Consider the following 16,243-nt stretch of genomic DNA (forward strand, 5'->3'; position numbering starts at 1 on the left):
TTCTCAGTCCAATCAAACATATGTGGACAAACAAGACCAGTCCATGGAGACCACGCTTTGTCCATGCTTTGACGAATCAGGGCTGTTTTGGCAGAAAAAGGGGGAACTTCTTTTGCTCATAATGTTATACACCTGATCGATGTATATTATTGTTACGTTCCCCACACACCCACACAAGGGCAGTATCAGGAGGCCCAGCTAGGGCCGTAACAATTATGTATCAGTTATAAATCGTCATCTGCCACTAAATTCAAGCATTGATTGGGGATCTAATTTTGTGCAATTGTAACTAGGAGTTAAAATGATCGATGCATTAATCTCATTTAAGGTGGTAAAGTACACTTTACTAAGATATTTTGCCAGATTTTCTTAAATTATTTTCTCCTTTGTGACAAGGTTATGACAACTAATGATGCATCAAGGGGGCAGCGTCTACTGTATGCCTCCAGGCAAAAGGGGGACCACCTGCCTGCAGAGTATTAGGCAGGTTGTCATAATCTTATACCTGATTGATGAATAGTTACCGTCAACTCGTTTTTTTGTTGTATTTTTTGTGGTTATTTTTTATTTGTTGTTGGGTTTTTTAATTTCCTTTGGTGTGTTTGCTGAACAGTAGGTGGGTGGAGAATATAAGAATACAGTAGATGTAACTTACACTACAATTCGCTCCAGCATGCAAATGCTTTCCACTGCGAAGGCACTCACTGTCCTAAATCCATTAGCACTGTTGCCTGCAGTCACGAGTTATCTCTCTCATCGCAGAAGAACTCATCTCCTTTTCTGTAAAAAGGCCAACAAGCCAAGTTTAACATGACTTAAAATTTATGACAGGAGTTCATATCATGTTCATGTCTCCACCCTGTAGGGAGACATTCTTCTACTTACCTGTGGTAAAAAGTATTGGACCATCTACATATTACAGCTATGGGAGCTTAAATTGCACCCCTTTCTAAATCCATAGGCATTAATACGCAGATGGTTTCCCCCTTTGCAGCTATATCCACTTCTACTGTCCTATGAATACTTTCTGCAAGATTTTGGAGTGTGTCTCTTGGAAGTTTGGACGTTCACCCAGAAGAGCATTTGTGAGGTTAGACGCTGATGTTGGGTGAGAGGATCTGGTTTGAAATCTGTTCTAGTTTGTGTCAGGGCTCTGTGCATGCCGGTCAAGTTCTTCCACACTAAACTCATCCAACCATTCCTTTATGAACCTTGCGTTGTGCAATAGGCACAGTGGGAAATAAAAAAAAGGGCCTTTCTCAAACTGTTCCCACAATTTTGGAAGCACAGAATTATCCAAATTGCCTTAGTAAGGGCAGGCATAAAGATTGATTTTGCAGTGTTGGCTCAGAGCAACCCCATACCTCAGGCTTTACAGCTGGCACACTGCAACCAGGCAGGTCCTATTCTCCTGCCATTCACCAAACACAAACTTGTCTATCAGACTGGCAGAGAGAGAAGCATAACTCATCACTCCACAGAACAGGTTTCCTCTGATCCAGAGTCCAGTGGCAGCATGTTTTGCACCACTTTATCCGATATGTTGTGCTTGGAAATGCAAAGCTTACATGCAGCCGTTCAGCCATGGACATGCATGCCATGGAACTCGAGGCTCACAGTTTTTGCTCTGATGTTATTGCCAGATGTTTGGAGCTCTGCAGTTAGTGAGTCAGCAGAGCGTTGGTACTATGTGCCTCAGCACTCAGCGACCCCTCTCTGTGACTTTCATCTGCCACTTTGTAGCTGAGTTGTTATGCTTCCACTTTGCAATAATACCACTTACGGTTGAACATTACATTTCTAGTAGGGAAGAAATTTGAATTTGCTTGTGAAGCTGTTGGGTTTCTAGTGAAGTTCATTGCCAAAAAACAAACTCCAAACATACTTTAGATTCAGACTGGCTGAGTCAGGCTTGTCGAAAGATATAAGCATCTGCTCTCTCTCTCTCTCTCTCTCTTACATGCATGCACACATACACACAGTCATGTATCCATGACTTCAGATGGCACTGATTTGAATTCATCCAGAGGTTTATTCTGACCTTTACCATACTATCATACTTGGCTAACCTTAACCTTTTCATAATTTTAATATGTGCCTTTAGGCCTAAAATTGAATCATTTACATCACGGAGGCATGTGTCCATGTGATTATGTAGATGGTTTTAGGTTCACAAAACAGACACACACACACAGAGCGAGAGGAAGAGAGAGCGAGTTCATATATTGGATCAATAGAAAGGCATCTTTCAGAAAAGAGGGAGGCTCATGTGGATGGCAGGAAATGCAGAGTTGCATCGCCTCTTTTTTCTACTTCTTCTCTTCCTTTTCTTGCATCTTCTGTTCTGCTCTCCTGTATTGATCCATAAAGGGCTGTTTTTAGCTGCAGCCTCCAGTATCATATTTGACCCTCCTTTTTTTTCTTTCTTTTTCCTTTTTCCTTTAATTTTTTTTATATCTTGTTTTTGGGTCACAGGATTTTTACCCCTAGGTCTGATCACTTGATCATGAAGTGAAAGTGAATGTTTTTCTCTGTGTTTTAAGTAGGTATTAACTCCTTCTCATTAATCACAGTAAATAAAGGCGGATTTGCAAATAATGTAATAGTCCATATCTTCTTGGGTGTTTCTTGAATTGTGTCATCTTTCTGCGGTGAACGTGCGTCGTCTTTAGGGAGGTTGTTAGCAGTAAGCATGTTCAAGGTGGATTGTTGTGGGCGTACTCTTTGTTCTCCTGGGAAGTGATAAACATTGCAGTCAAACTCATCAACACACCACTTGGACTTGGACAGAAGGGGAAATTGGGTTGGAGTAAAAGTACTGAGTTCATGACGGTATTCCCTTGATACCAGAAAACTGCTGGTTAATAAGAAAACTTTACATTAGGAGTGTTGCGCTGGTGTTTCAGCCATTCTGTGCTGACAGATATGCAAGAGCTTGGACTAACGGCGCTGTGTTTGTCCATCTCACTCTTACCTTCTGAGCTCCAGTGTGCAGTTTCATTTGAGTGGGCTTCTACTTGGCTATTTTCAGTGTCTCCTGGGAGCAGTCGGACTACCCCTCTACCTGGAACAGGATCAAGAGGCTATCCATCACACAAGCCCAGCTACTAAACCAGCCTTCGCAAAGTGCTAAGCCAGCAGTTTCTGAGAAAAGGGCATGTAAGAATCTGTCTTTTATTTGTGTTTTGACAAAAATGCAAGGTAAGCATAAATGCGTTACATTCCCTGAGGTTAAACAGCTTACCCCTGTTGGGTGTTTCTTTTCGTGCAGACCCACTCAATGATGAAAAATACAAAGTGGACACACTCAGCTAGTGTGCTTGAGACGCTTATACTTTTACATGATTTTGGATTTTTTTTTTCATTATTGTTCAAGTCATTTCCTGTTTTAATCTGTAGTTGTAAGCCTTCCTACACTTCAGGCAATAGTTTCTGAGGCTTTGGTGCTGTTTCCAGCTCCCACCACTGTGTTGAGAGAACACAGTTCATACTTGCACATGTGCCGACCTCAATATTTGAAACTTATCATGCTATGTGTAATATGAGCATATACTATTGTAATTGTATATACACACACACACCAACTACTTTGTTAGTGTGGGTACATGTGCTTAAAAACACACCAGGCAGACTCACCAAAATTAAACAAAGGAAAAGGAAAAAAACTGCCTGGTCTGAAGGATCTCAATTTCTGTGGCAATATTCAGATAGTAAGGCCAGAATTTGGTGTAAACAACATGAAAAAATGGAGTCATCATGCCTTGTATCAGCCATTCAGGCCACTGGTGCTGTTATAATATTCTGGAGGATATTTTCTTGGCAAAACATTCATGTCAATCCACTACATTACTAATATGTTAACTGAAAATTCCCAGTTACCCCAATTGTCTGAATCTTTCTATGTGTGCTCGCTATATTTAAAAAAATGTTTTAATGTTTAGAATTATTAAATATCATTAAATTAAATAAATTCACGGTCAATTCACACTGCCCAAGCACGTCTCATGCTAAATAGGAAGTCTTATTGTTACGGCTGAGCAGCTGGTGTGTTTGAGGAGCAGACCCAAAAGCAGACGCACAGGAAACAAAACTGAAGTGTAACAAAAAGCGAGATGTTTATTTAGGCTGATAGCAAAACATAGAAAACAAAAGGACTTAAGGAACTAAGTCAAAGAACAAAAGCTAAACCAAACTGCAAACAGTTAGAGCTAGACATGAAAACTATGACAAAAGTATGAACATGAACAGGGGCGTGAAGACATGAAAACTATCCATAGACATTAAGCGAGATTAAATAGACGACTGAACAATGAACAAAGAGAAACAGAGGACTTAAATACGCAGAAGGTTAATGAGGGAAGTGGAAACACATGGGGAACAGAGCTGACACAAATGAACATGATGCCACAGGGAGATACAAAACTGCACACACTGAACATGGAGACACAAGACTTTCAAAATAAAACAGGAAACATGGAGGGACATAAACTGGGACACGCAAGCTTGACACAAGAGACAGAAAGAGGGAGTGAGGGAGAACGAGAGAGAGGGGAAGATTTAAACACAGGGGATATGGGAAAGAAGGAACAAGACATGACGGGCTACAGAAACACATGGACACACACGATAGACCAGGGACACATGTAAGCAGGACGGGCAGACGAGACACCTTTCCCAGACTACATGGAAACAAATATAATTAAACATACAGCCACAGTAAAGAATAACTAAAAACGAACTAATAAAAACTATATTTTACCTTGGAGTGTGTGGATAAGACCAACCTATGCTGACTCCACACTCTGTTCTAAAACCCTTAAGTTAGAGGACATACTAACGTCCACACTCAGACATGGCTGTTCAAATAATGAGACTGAGATGCAGCAGATGGCAGGTGTGACCCATGATGCTTGTAGTGTACTTTTTGTATGCCAAGGCATTCATATCAATCATGAAAAACCACTTCTTCATGATGAGGCATTCTCCTCCACATCATGGCCCTTTCCTTTATAAGGATGCCCTTTATTACTGCTCTAACATCCATATCACCGAGGCCATCTATGGGGTTTGGGGTTGCCCAGTTAGGCACACATGCACACACTGAAGACTCACACCCTTATTAATGCGTGTCCTTGCACAAACATTGTTGGGGCAAACCAGGCATAAAATAACATAGTTTGCATTCATAGGGAGAGCTAGTCAGTCTGCCAGAGTTTGTTTGTGTCTTTGAAAAGTCTGTGAGTCTGACAAAAGAGTACCCAGTTTGTTATGTTAATTTAAAGTCTTTCAGGAGCTCAAATGGTTGTCTCAGCTAATGTTTTAATTTGACATCTCAGTAGAGCAGCAGAATAAAAATTATGACACTGGGCTAAGAGAAGAGGGAGAGGGAAGAGGACAGAGAGAGAGAGAGAGAGTAAAAGACATGATGAGACCTCATTAAGGCTATAACGAAGTGTGTGTGCACGCTCATGTTCCAGTACGTGCCAACGCACTGGGCATGATCCAGTCATTTTTGTGTGTGTCTGCGTCAGTGTGTGCAGATCTAAGGAGCCCCAGGGAGGGTTAAGTAGGGAAACAGAAGAGATTGAGGTGGGGAATTCTCATCAAAAGCTTCCAAATCAGGAAAGGTGTCGACAAGAGCCACCCTGCAAAGGGACAGAGGGGAGCGGAGGCAAAGGAGGGGAGTGTGTGTGTGTGTGTGTGGTTGTCGGGGATTCTGGTGAAAGACAGAAGAGTCATGTGTCTGAGATAAGGGTGGCAGCTATCCTTATAGAGAGAAAGGCGGAATACAAAAGTAGGAGGAACGGGAGTTACTTAAGATTACTGATAATAGTGGTGAAGGGGAGGTGGAGGTGTATTCATACAGAAACACGTCACAATGCGGATGCTCCACCCAACAACAGGTCATTTTGTTGGGTGGGGGTTTGGTGATGAAGGCAGGGTGAGGTGGTTGGGGTGGGTCCTTGGAGGCATTCCTGTGGTAATGAGCTGTTAGTCTCGGAGGAAGATGAGCTCTATTCTAGGAACACTGAGCTGCTATTCTGAGGTTTAATCTGGCTGGTTCACCTTCTGATGCTGCTCAGCACAGATACACCCCCTCCCCCCACCCTCCCCCTTTGACAACCACCATAATGTAAGGAGATCTTTGAGTTTAGCTTCAAGAATCAAATCAGGTGTGACAATCCTGCTTCATGTGACTTCTTACAAACTGCTAAAAGGTCCAAGTTTAGGGCATTTAGAGAGATTTTCCATCAGGTCTGCAGGAGGGCAGCAGGGCAGTAGGTCGAGGTCAGAAAGTCAGATGAGGAGGGTGGGGGGAGGGAGAGTTGGAGTCTGAAATTTATCTAAAAGCGGTATACCACTGATTATAAATCAATGATATCAACCACAGGCTTTTTGTAGTGAATTTAAAGCTCCTTCCAAACAGAAATCCCTACTTTCATTTAATTGTTTGCAGCTTTATAGTGCTCTGACTCAAAGCTCAAATTAAAAATATTAATATTGTTTTGTTTTTATAAAGCCAGTTTTGCCTGTAAAATGCTGGTATTCCTCTAGGTTACCCTCACTGGCTGTAACTATAATTGCAACACACTTCAGGAGCAAGATAAAATCAAAACAAAAACCCAGAGCAACATATCCCAGCTGGCTGTAATGGCTGAAGGTGACAGCCATCTAGTTACTGTCAACTAAACAGTCGGCTGCTGCTTGTTTGATGTGTGTAATTAAAATGGCAAACACAGTGGAAACACTGGTGCATAATGTCTTAATGTAATAACTTACATAAAGGTAGTTTAATGGAATTGACACCTATCATAAATGATGATAAAAGATGTTTTGACTCTTGTATCATAAACAGTGACATCTTGTGAGATTATGCAATGAAATGTGAATACCTTAGAGTTGGAGGTCTCCTCTAGCAAAGGAAGACCCAAGCAATGGAAACGCTTAATAGAAAAAAAAAAGTAAAGGTGGATTTATTAATTTATTTTAAAAAAAGAGCCTAATTAACTCAAAATAGGAAGCCACTGACAATGCAACCACGGGAAATCTAACAAAACAACCAGAAGATAAGACAAGATAAACACAGGTGGGGGGCAGGAGCTAAAAACCTCAAAAAGACAAGAAAAAAGCAAAACGGGATGTAATTAAATGTAACACTGTAGCCTGACATTCAACAATAGGACAGTGAAAAGGGAACGTTGTCACATGCTGGGTCTCCGACCCAGCACTCTGAGTTTTCTTTGTATTTTTTGATATGTTATTAGTTTGTGTTATTTCCTATTTTGCCTTTAGTTTAGGCAGTTATTGGTTATTGTTCCTGGGTTTTCTATGTTTTGGGGTTTGGTATTTATTCATCACGTGTTGGGTCTGTTGAGTTGTGTTGTCATGTTTAGTTGTTAGTATTTCCTGTTTTATTTTGACAATGTCATGTGTTCTTTGTTCATTGTATTTAGCTTTCTCTCCTGGTCCTGTCATTAGGTTTATGTCTGTCAGCTGTTCCCCCATGTGTCCCCACTTCCCCTGATCACCTCATGTCTGTATTTAAGCCTTTTGTTTTCTTCATGCCATTGTCGGTTCGTCTGTTTATCTCACCAGGGTCACAGTTTTAGTCATGGTCTTAGCCTGTTTACCTCACCTCAGTCATAGTTCTAGTTTTCATCTGTTATGTATTATTAGTCTTAGTCATGGTCTTTGTTTATTATTTTTCCACCACAGTCATAGTTTAGGTTTTGGTCTCAGTACCATTTAGTATTTTGTTTCTTAGTGTTTTGCCTGTTTGTTTTTGGTCTCTTGGTTCATTTCCCTGCCGTCATCGCATTAAAGGTTCACCTTTCTGTTAATCATTACAATTCCTCGTCATCATCTGCTTTTGGGTCCTGTTTCCACACACATCGGCGCACCCCGCCGTGACAAACGTAGATGGAAATAAGGGAACAGGAGCACAACAAAACCAGCATTTATATACGAGGGCCATAACATTCTGTGATTTCCATGCTGCTGTATTGCATTCTGATAAGTTTCCCAAAACTAGCTTGTTCTCAAAGTCTAAATATTGACTCAGTTTCTGCTTTCTTTAATATTTCTCTCATGAGTTTAAAGTTTCAATACATAATGGCTGTAATTAGAGCTGGGCGATAAAACGATAACGATATGTATCGCGATATAACTTTTACTCGATAGAGAAATTAAGCTACCGCGATAGACCTCGCCGCTCTTGTCCTCTTAAAAAAAAAAAAAAAGGTCAGCCAATCCAAATTAAGTAGCGCAGAGCCGAACCAATCACAGCCGCAGCGTCACGTCGCGTGACTTGTTACGTACAGCACAAGTGCCAAGCCACACGTGTGTTTGTTTGGGAAGCAGCCAGCGGGGTAATGGAGGAAATGAGTGTGCCGACTAGAAAAATCAACCGAGCGTGACCGAAGAGAAAACAGACGATGGTTCCAATGCCGGAGAGATTGTCGAACGGAAGAGCCACAGAAGTTCCGTAGTGTGAAGGTATTTCGGCTATTTCAAGTCTGACAAAAAACAGAGTAGCGTGCACTGTAAATTGTGCCGAAAGCAAGTCTGGAAATACAATAAACTGGTGCATGCGTCACACTGTGCGCCACGTTATTGTTTCGGTGAAATGAATTTCTACAATACTGTTCATTCTACTCTCTGCAGTGTTTAAATGCTTACATATACACACAGTTACTGTCCGTCCACACATACGACTCGGTTCTGCTTCTATGCCCCAGCTTTGTTTACTTTTTCCCACCGAGGCTTCTAGACTTCTGATTGGCCAACATTTCTGCACGGTTAGGAATCTAGCGCCACCTGCTGCTTTGGCATGTTCATAGCAGCGTTTTCCTTCATTTCTCCCTTTATGTGTGGACGGGATTATTTTTTAAAACGAAAACGGAAAATCTCCGTTTTCAAAAATACCCGTGTACGTGTGGACGTAGCCTCAGTCTCTGACTGGAAACGCTAATTCGTCATTCGGCTTTTGTCAGACTAAAGTAACTGTTAAAACTGTTTGAAAAGCTCAGCTATACAACAAGGAGAGATTGAGAATTTCCTTTTAGTTCTCAGTTTATTTGATATTGTTACAGTTAGTCATTTTTGTCTGTTCTTCTGTAAAACAAACTAAGATTTATTTTTAGAATTAATATTTTGTTTCTAAGTGGAATTGACAATTTAGTCTGTTTCGTGTGTTCTATTTTGAAACTTAAACGCTTTAGCGGTTGCCTTTTGTGTAGTTTGCAATATTTGCCTTTATTTATCTGAAAAAGTCTCATGTTCCTTAAGTACATCTACCCTGTTGAACTTATTATGGGAAATAAATATTTAAATAAAAACAAGCTGCTGATTATTTCACATTTTACTTGTGAGCAACGGCACATTTAAATCTTACAAATATAGTTATTTGGCTTATATCGTGATAGATATCGTTATCGCCTGAAATGAAAAAAACATATCGTGATATGAAAAAATCTCATATCGCCCAGCTCTAGCTGTAATTATTTTTTTAAATATGAAATATTAAAGGTACACTCAGTCGTTTTTAAGGTTATTTTATGAGCGAAAATGCTGTACTCAAATATATATATTGAATATTGTGTAATTACACCTTCCAGAAACCTGATCCAATATCACCAACCTGAGTAATTAATCAGTTCAAAATACATATGAGTGGGTTTGTGGAAGTTTGCATGTTGCTCCTCTATCTTGAATAAGGTGAGCGAGATGGACGTGGTATTTCTGTCAAATCTTGTTATATGTGTGCAGTAGAGATCAGATACATATATATAATATTATTGCAGTTGCGTACTGTCACCAGGTTAGACATGCAACCCTTCTGTCTCGGGACAGTTGATATTAAGCCAGTTAAACAAGAACAACAGCTGGTTATAAGCTAACATTATGCCAGCTGATGTTAGGCTCAAGCATGATAAACAGTTTGTTTACATTTTCACATAATATGAGAGTTTATTTCCAAAAATGTCCACAAATGTCACATCCACTTCAAGGAACGTTTAATTAGCTGAGGCTAATAGTGGCATAAACAGCAGCACTTACTGACAGAGAAGTTAAAGATATCAACAACTCACCTGAGTATCCATGTCATCGGATATAAATGAGCTTCACTGATTCATCGTCTCGTACTGGACTCCATTCATGTGGACATCTGGTATATAGACAGCTCACAGTGGGCTGACAGCGTACACTCACTGAAGATGAACGGTGACCAGAGTTTTTGAGGTCATTCAGGTGTAAAAACTTAAAATGCTGCAAAATATTTTATTGGCACATATCTGGAGTTTTTTTTTTTTTTTTTCATTTTTATTTCCTGATTTATTGCTAGTGAGACCATTATGCTTGCTGATTTTGACATCACCTCATGTGTCGATCTTGGCGCGTCAGCCATGGGATGCAAATCTTGATTTGGTGACTGTGAGACGAGCGAAGCGACCATTGCGGTAGTTATACTGGGACCTTAAAAGTTGATGTGTTGTTGAAATATGTAAAAATAAAGTGAGCACAAAAACATGCTTGGATTGTGCATGTGAATTGGAAAGGATACGAAAATAAACCTCAGCTGACAGCAATCTGCAAAATACTGACGTCTAGCAATGCATCTTTAAATATGAGCAAATAAGCTGCATTTAGAGAACTGTGAACTTTAATTTTTCTTATTCTTCATCCATCCATGTATTCATGGGTCCAGGTCTGGGTTGCAGAGGCAGCATTCAAAGCAAAATGCGTAGACTTGCCTTACTGTAGCCTTTTCTTACAGATCCTCTGGTAGGAAACCAAAATATTCCCAAGCCCCTAGACCGACATGATCTCTACAGCATACCAAATATGCTGCTTATTATTTTTTAATTATTAAGCTATGAAAGACTTTTTAGATTTTGAAACAAAGACTGGTCTGGCAGATATTGTGAAGTGAAACAGTTGTAAGAGTTGTGGTCATCCATTTACTCAGTGCAGATGGGGAGTATTTTTCTTACTTCCCGACTGCATCAGACGGGAAAAAGGCACAGAAGGAATGTCTAAAGCAACTAAATCAGACAGTCATTCTTACAGATCATTTTCTATCTGGTTAGGATGGCATAATCTTTGTAGCTGTAGCAGAAAGTACAAAATAAACTTGAGGTAATGGACTACTAAGAATGCACCTGGATTGACAGAAAGAACAAAGCAGAACAGGTATTCTTATTGCAATCTTCTGCTCCTTAAAATGGTTAAAAGAGAAAAGTGCACTTTAGTTGATTGAAATGAGTTTTTTTGTTTTTGTTCCACAGTGTGGCAGTGTGACCTGGTGACACACTGAGCTGTCAGGATCGATTGTGGCTCCTCCGAGCCGGCGGTAGAGACCAGGCCTGGCATTTTTGCATTGGCGTGCTGTGTCTGGTCAACCATTTCTTCCCAGAAAGCCCACAGCCACAGTGACGCATCGTTCATCAAGTGGAGCTGCAGCAAACACTACTCAGACACACTTCATCTATGCAGACACAATCACGCATAAACACAAACATTTTACACAATTTGCTGGGCTGGAAGCCTGAACCTTCACACCTACAGATTGTGCAGCAGAGGGATAAACTCTCCACCTGCGTGTCACTCCCTCTACTTCCCTCAGCTGTGTATCTGTTTTTCCTCCCTCTCCCTATGTTAAGTGCCAAGTGAAGACAGCTCCACTGCAGTATCTGACCCAACCTGGCAGAGGTGACGTTGGATAATAAAACCACTGTTCCTGCCAGAAAGACAAGAGGAGATAAAGGAGGGAGGTAAAGACAAAGAGAGTGAGGCAGAGTGGGAAAGAAATAAGAGCAAGAAGGAGAAGGGAAAATCACTGGGGACACGCAGGAGATGGAAAATTTTGACTGGGAATTTGAAGAGGTTGAAATATAAACTAAACAAAAATATAGTTTAGTGTTGACATTGTTTGAATGAAGTTGCAGGTACAACGCTATGTATTTTCTCTCTCTCTCTCCCAACCCTCAGTCTCTCTGTCACTGCCATCTCCAGCGCCAGGGTGTTGGTGCAGAGGCTAAATCAATCACGATTTGCTCTCCTGCTGCACATTGTGCTGACATAGGATGTGTACTTTTTTCCACATCACCATAGGACACCCAAGAAAGGGACAAACAGAGAAGACACACTGTTAAAAAAAGGAATGAAAGCACAAACATTGGTTAAACATCAGTCTATTGATTTAATTGATAGTAAAAGATAAAATGTTACTTAATATAAGTTACTGCAGTATTAAATAGTTCTGTGAAGATTTGTACAATAGTCTGTGTGTGTGTGTGTGTGTGTGTGTGTGTGTGTGTGTGTGTGTGTGTGTGTGTGTGTGTGTGTGTGTGTGTGTGTGTGTGTGTGTTGGTGTTTTGGAGTGTGTAAAGCCAAGAGAGACTAGAAAGAGAGCGCTACTGCAAGTGAGAGAACCAAGATAGGCCAGCGATCAACAGGGTGTGTGTGTGGGTGTGTGGGTGTGTGTGTGTGTGTGTGTGTGTGTGTGTGTGTGTGTGTGTGTGTGTGTGTGTCAGAAAGGCTTGGGTAAATTGCTGCTCTGTATTGTACTTGTATTTATTTATTAGCGTGAGAGCACATTGTGTGTATCTAGTGTATACGAAGTGTGCCATTTCTATAATTATGAAACTAAAATCTGTCTCTGGTCCACTTTTGACCTCTGACCTCTACCCCAACTATGTCACATCTTGATGTGCTAGAAAAGATGGTTGACACGCCTGAAACTCCTAAGATCGTGCCAGTCCCCAGTCTTAAACCTTTTAAATCACAGCATAAACATGAACTAAGACTAGTTCTTGCTCATCTAAAGATTTTTTTAATCTAACAAATACAGATTTATATAAAAAAAGAGTCCTCACTTTAACTTTTAATTGTACTATAATGTTTTTTCTAGAATGGACATCTAGTGTGACGGTGATTATTTTCTCCTCTTTTGCTCAAGTACCTATAGGCTGGTCTGTTTCAAAGACATCCATCTACTGACTGAAAGGTCATGTTTTTCAAAGCTTCTGAGCACCCTACCTCTTGTAAGAGGGCCGGTGTTAATGGAAAATTACAGTTCAACTTGAGTTTCGTTCCCGTTATTGTAGCTATTCGGACTCATGTCTGGGTTGATAAATGTGTTGGTTGGAAAATGAAGTCAACACAGAAGTTACAGCTCCTTGAACAGCCACTTGTGTTGCAGTGTGACGTGCCCCTACAGTCTATAGATGCTAACAGCTTGTTAGTTAGGCTTGCATGCATTGACTGATAAGCTGGTTTCATTATAGTGGAAACATTATATAGTAATAACATGAAGCACTTTATGGCAAGATTGCAAAATAGTTATTTTAGTAAAATAAAACAACTATTGTCATTGTTTTGCTGCAGTAAAATTGCAGTACAACAATGAAAATGCAAACAAGGGCTTCATGTGCGCTGGTTGTTTTGCAGCCATAGAGCAATGTTGTCATCATCAGTTAACTTAATTACTTATTAATGTTGCAAATTATAAAATTTATGAGCGAATGTTATGTTGGCATTATGTCATGTGTTTGTAGGAAAACCTGTGGGTGAAGTCACAGTGCATTCTCCCCCACTCTTAAAGTGGGGTTGCGCTGAAAGTGATGCATAAACAGTTGTTGATTTTGATGTATCACCTCCTCCTGGTCATATTCTAGTATTCCTCCTTTGATTTTTACAATTTTTCCACTGTAGCTGTGCATCAGTGGTGAGTACAGGGAATATGATGGAGAATAATAAAACTCAAAGGATCTGCAAAGACAAAATGTTCACATTTTCTTCTGGAAGGCTATTTTGTGCTGTGTGTGTGTGTGTGTGTGTGTGTGTGTGTGTGTGCAGTGATGGGTTGTAATATTGACTTATTGCATTAGATGGTCTCTGTGCTTCATGCTTGCACTCTAACTTCACCCTCAGAGAAATAACGGGATCAGATCAGACTGAACACACAAACTAAAGCGCACACCCACCCACACGCATGCAAACGCACACAGTAATGGTTGTGTGAACACAAAATGTTTTGGCTCTTGCATTGCTGTTGTGCTTCTGGGGTTTTGTGTTCTTAGTATTGTATAAAATTGCCATTTCTGTCCGTCTGTCTGCAAGCCTGTCGGTCTTTCTTTGTCCATTTGTCAGCCCGCAATCCTTCCTGTCTCTCTCATGGAAAGTTTTTAGAAGCGCCAAAGCTCTGAGATCCAGCAGGCACAGTTTTGAGGGCCGTGTGAGGGATTAGGGCTCGCTCTCTGCCAGTGGTGTGAGTGGAGCGGCTGAGCAGTTGGCAGCACAACTGAAGTGAAGGGAGGAGGGAGTGGAAAGAAAGGGAAAGTGGAAGGGTGGGGTGCTCCGAGCCAAGCAGGTGGGAGCAGGGTGTGAGGACAGATAAAGAGGAGAAAGAAAAGTTGTCAGGCAAGAGAGGGGAGAAAAAACATTCATACGTGCATTCATCAAAGTCATCTGTGAGCCTCTGCTTCCTGCTCTAAGCCCCTGATGCTATCCCATTGCCACTGTGCAGTGTGTATGTGTGTGGCGTGCAGTCTCTAAATTCTCTAGAGGCACACATGACAGACAGACGGACTGTGTCTAATATATAGGAAATGGAGCCAAATATTGCTCAGATTTATGAGAATGGACTATTTCTATTTTTCCCTCAGTGTGTGTGTGAGAGAGCGAGAGACTGAATCTAAGATTGCTCTTTCCAACCTCACTGAGCTATCTATGAAACTGAGTTCCCACAGGCAATTGCAGCAAAAGCACACACCTGCGCATCAGTACCAGAGCACGACTACACAGTTTAAAGTGAGAACCTTCGGGATTTCACTCATAGTAGATTTAATAACTTGTGTGGTTATTATTGTAGTAACAGCTTGAGTTGCTACTTTGTCATTAATCTCCATAAACAGATATCTGAGCATGAATATGCCAAATCTGCAGAGTTTTGGTAAAGAACTTCCCAATATGTATGCAAGTGAACCGTTTTTGTGTAGATTAAAAGAGGTATGGCATGCTGAAATGCAATCTAAAAAGCCATCAGCTATTGTCTGACACTGATTTTTTTTCTCATCATCCTTTTCTAATTTACCTGCATTCATAAACGATGCCCGGAACAGGAAATCTTGGAACAGATCTTTACTGGCTTCAGTATAAGCCCAGAATTGCTGCATGGCATCGTCTCCAGATGCTAATTAATCAGACTAGCCAGTGGGTTCCCAGATTGCTCATTCATAAACCATACGCATAGCAAAGAATTAGCCTCCAAAAGTAAAGCCAATGTGGACGAGAACCTGTTTTTTTCTCTAAATGGCCGGCAGGGCCAACTTTTATGAGGAAATGAACATACTGCTAACTTGATTTGTGACCTTATTGACTGTCCTGATGAGATAATGGTCTCAGTTGCTAGTTTCACTTTGAATACAACGTGTTATTAATTTTCTAAATAATAGTTAAGAAGTAAAATAGCAAACCATGGTAGGCTAACATATGGTTGCCAGTTTGCTACCTTCTAAATATGCAGTCCCCTCCTTGAATCATCACGTTAACGTGGTGGAGGGATTTGCATGTCCAGTGATCACAGGAGATATGTTGTGTGGGTCAATCTGCCCCTGGTCGGATCTCCCAAGGCAAACTGGTTCTGGGTGAGGATTCAAGAGTGACCCGCTGCACAGAATAGAGTCACTGTGGTTCCGGTCTGGAGCCAGGCATGGGGTAGGGAATTGAGGGTGAGGGTCTGGTGGCTGGGCCTTACTCCCAAGCAACCCAAAGCAACTGCATGCATCTGCCCTGCTGTGCACCCACCACCCACAGGTGGGGCTGTAGGGATTTCGTTAGGGCTTTCTGTGAAATACAACCGAAGAGCGACTGCAGAGAATTTGAAAAAGAAGCCAGCTGATATCAGTGCCACATTATTGGAAACACTGGTATACATGCATAAACAATTTCCTCTTAATGCTTTAAAAGCAGACAGGACATTTCAGTTAATAAATGGCAGAATATGCCAGAAATATTAAAAACAATACGAGTAAACCAAATTGAGAGTGCTATAAAAATGCCAATAATAAAGAATGTGGTGGTGGTGCTATGAAAATCAGTAACAGAACTATGTTATACTGCAAACATCCAGCAAAGGTGCACTGGATCCAGGACTCAGCGCTGTTAAACAAAAGATCTCCACTATTGTGGTATTAAAAAAATCTTACAGTTTTTAACTGAGTAGTTTTTATTCATATAA

The 16,243-nt window shown here is 40.8% G+C and overlaps 1 protein-coding gene across 1 annotated transcript in view; it reads left to right on the forward strand.

Annotated features, from left to right (window-relative positions):
- The window catches only part of LOC147301134 (cytochrome P450 2J6-like), a 147,699-nt gene that overhangs the window by 126,968 nt on the left and 4,488 nt on the right, over positions 1-16,243 (forward strand). The window lies entirely within an intron of this gene.

Source organism: Aulonocara sp. 'chitande type north' Nkhata Bay, linkage group LG23 (genome assembly GCF_057382095.1).
Source record: "Aulonocara sp. 'chitande type north' Nkhata Bay isolate Kocher_YH1m ecotype deep benthic linkage group LG23, A_spYH_male_GT1.1, whole genome shotgun sequence".
Classification (NCBI taxonomy): Eukaryota; Metazoa; Chordata; class Actinopteri; order Cichliformes; family Cichlidae; genus Aulonocara; species Aulonocara sp. 'chitande type north' Nkhata Bay.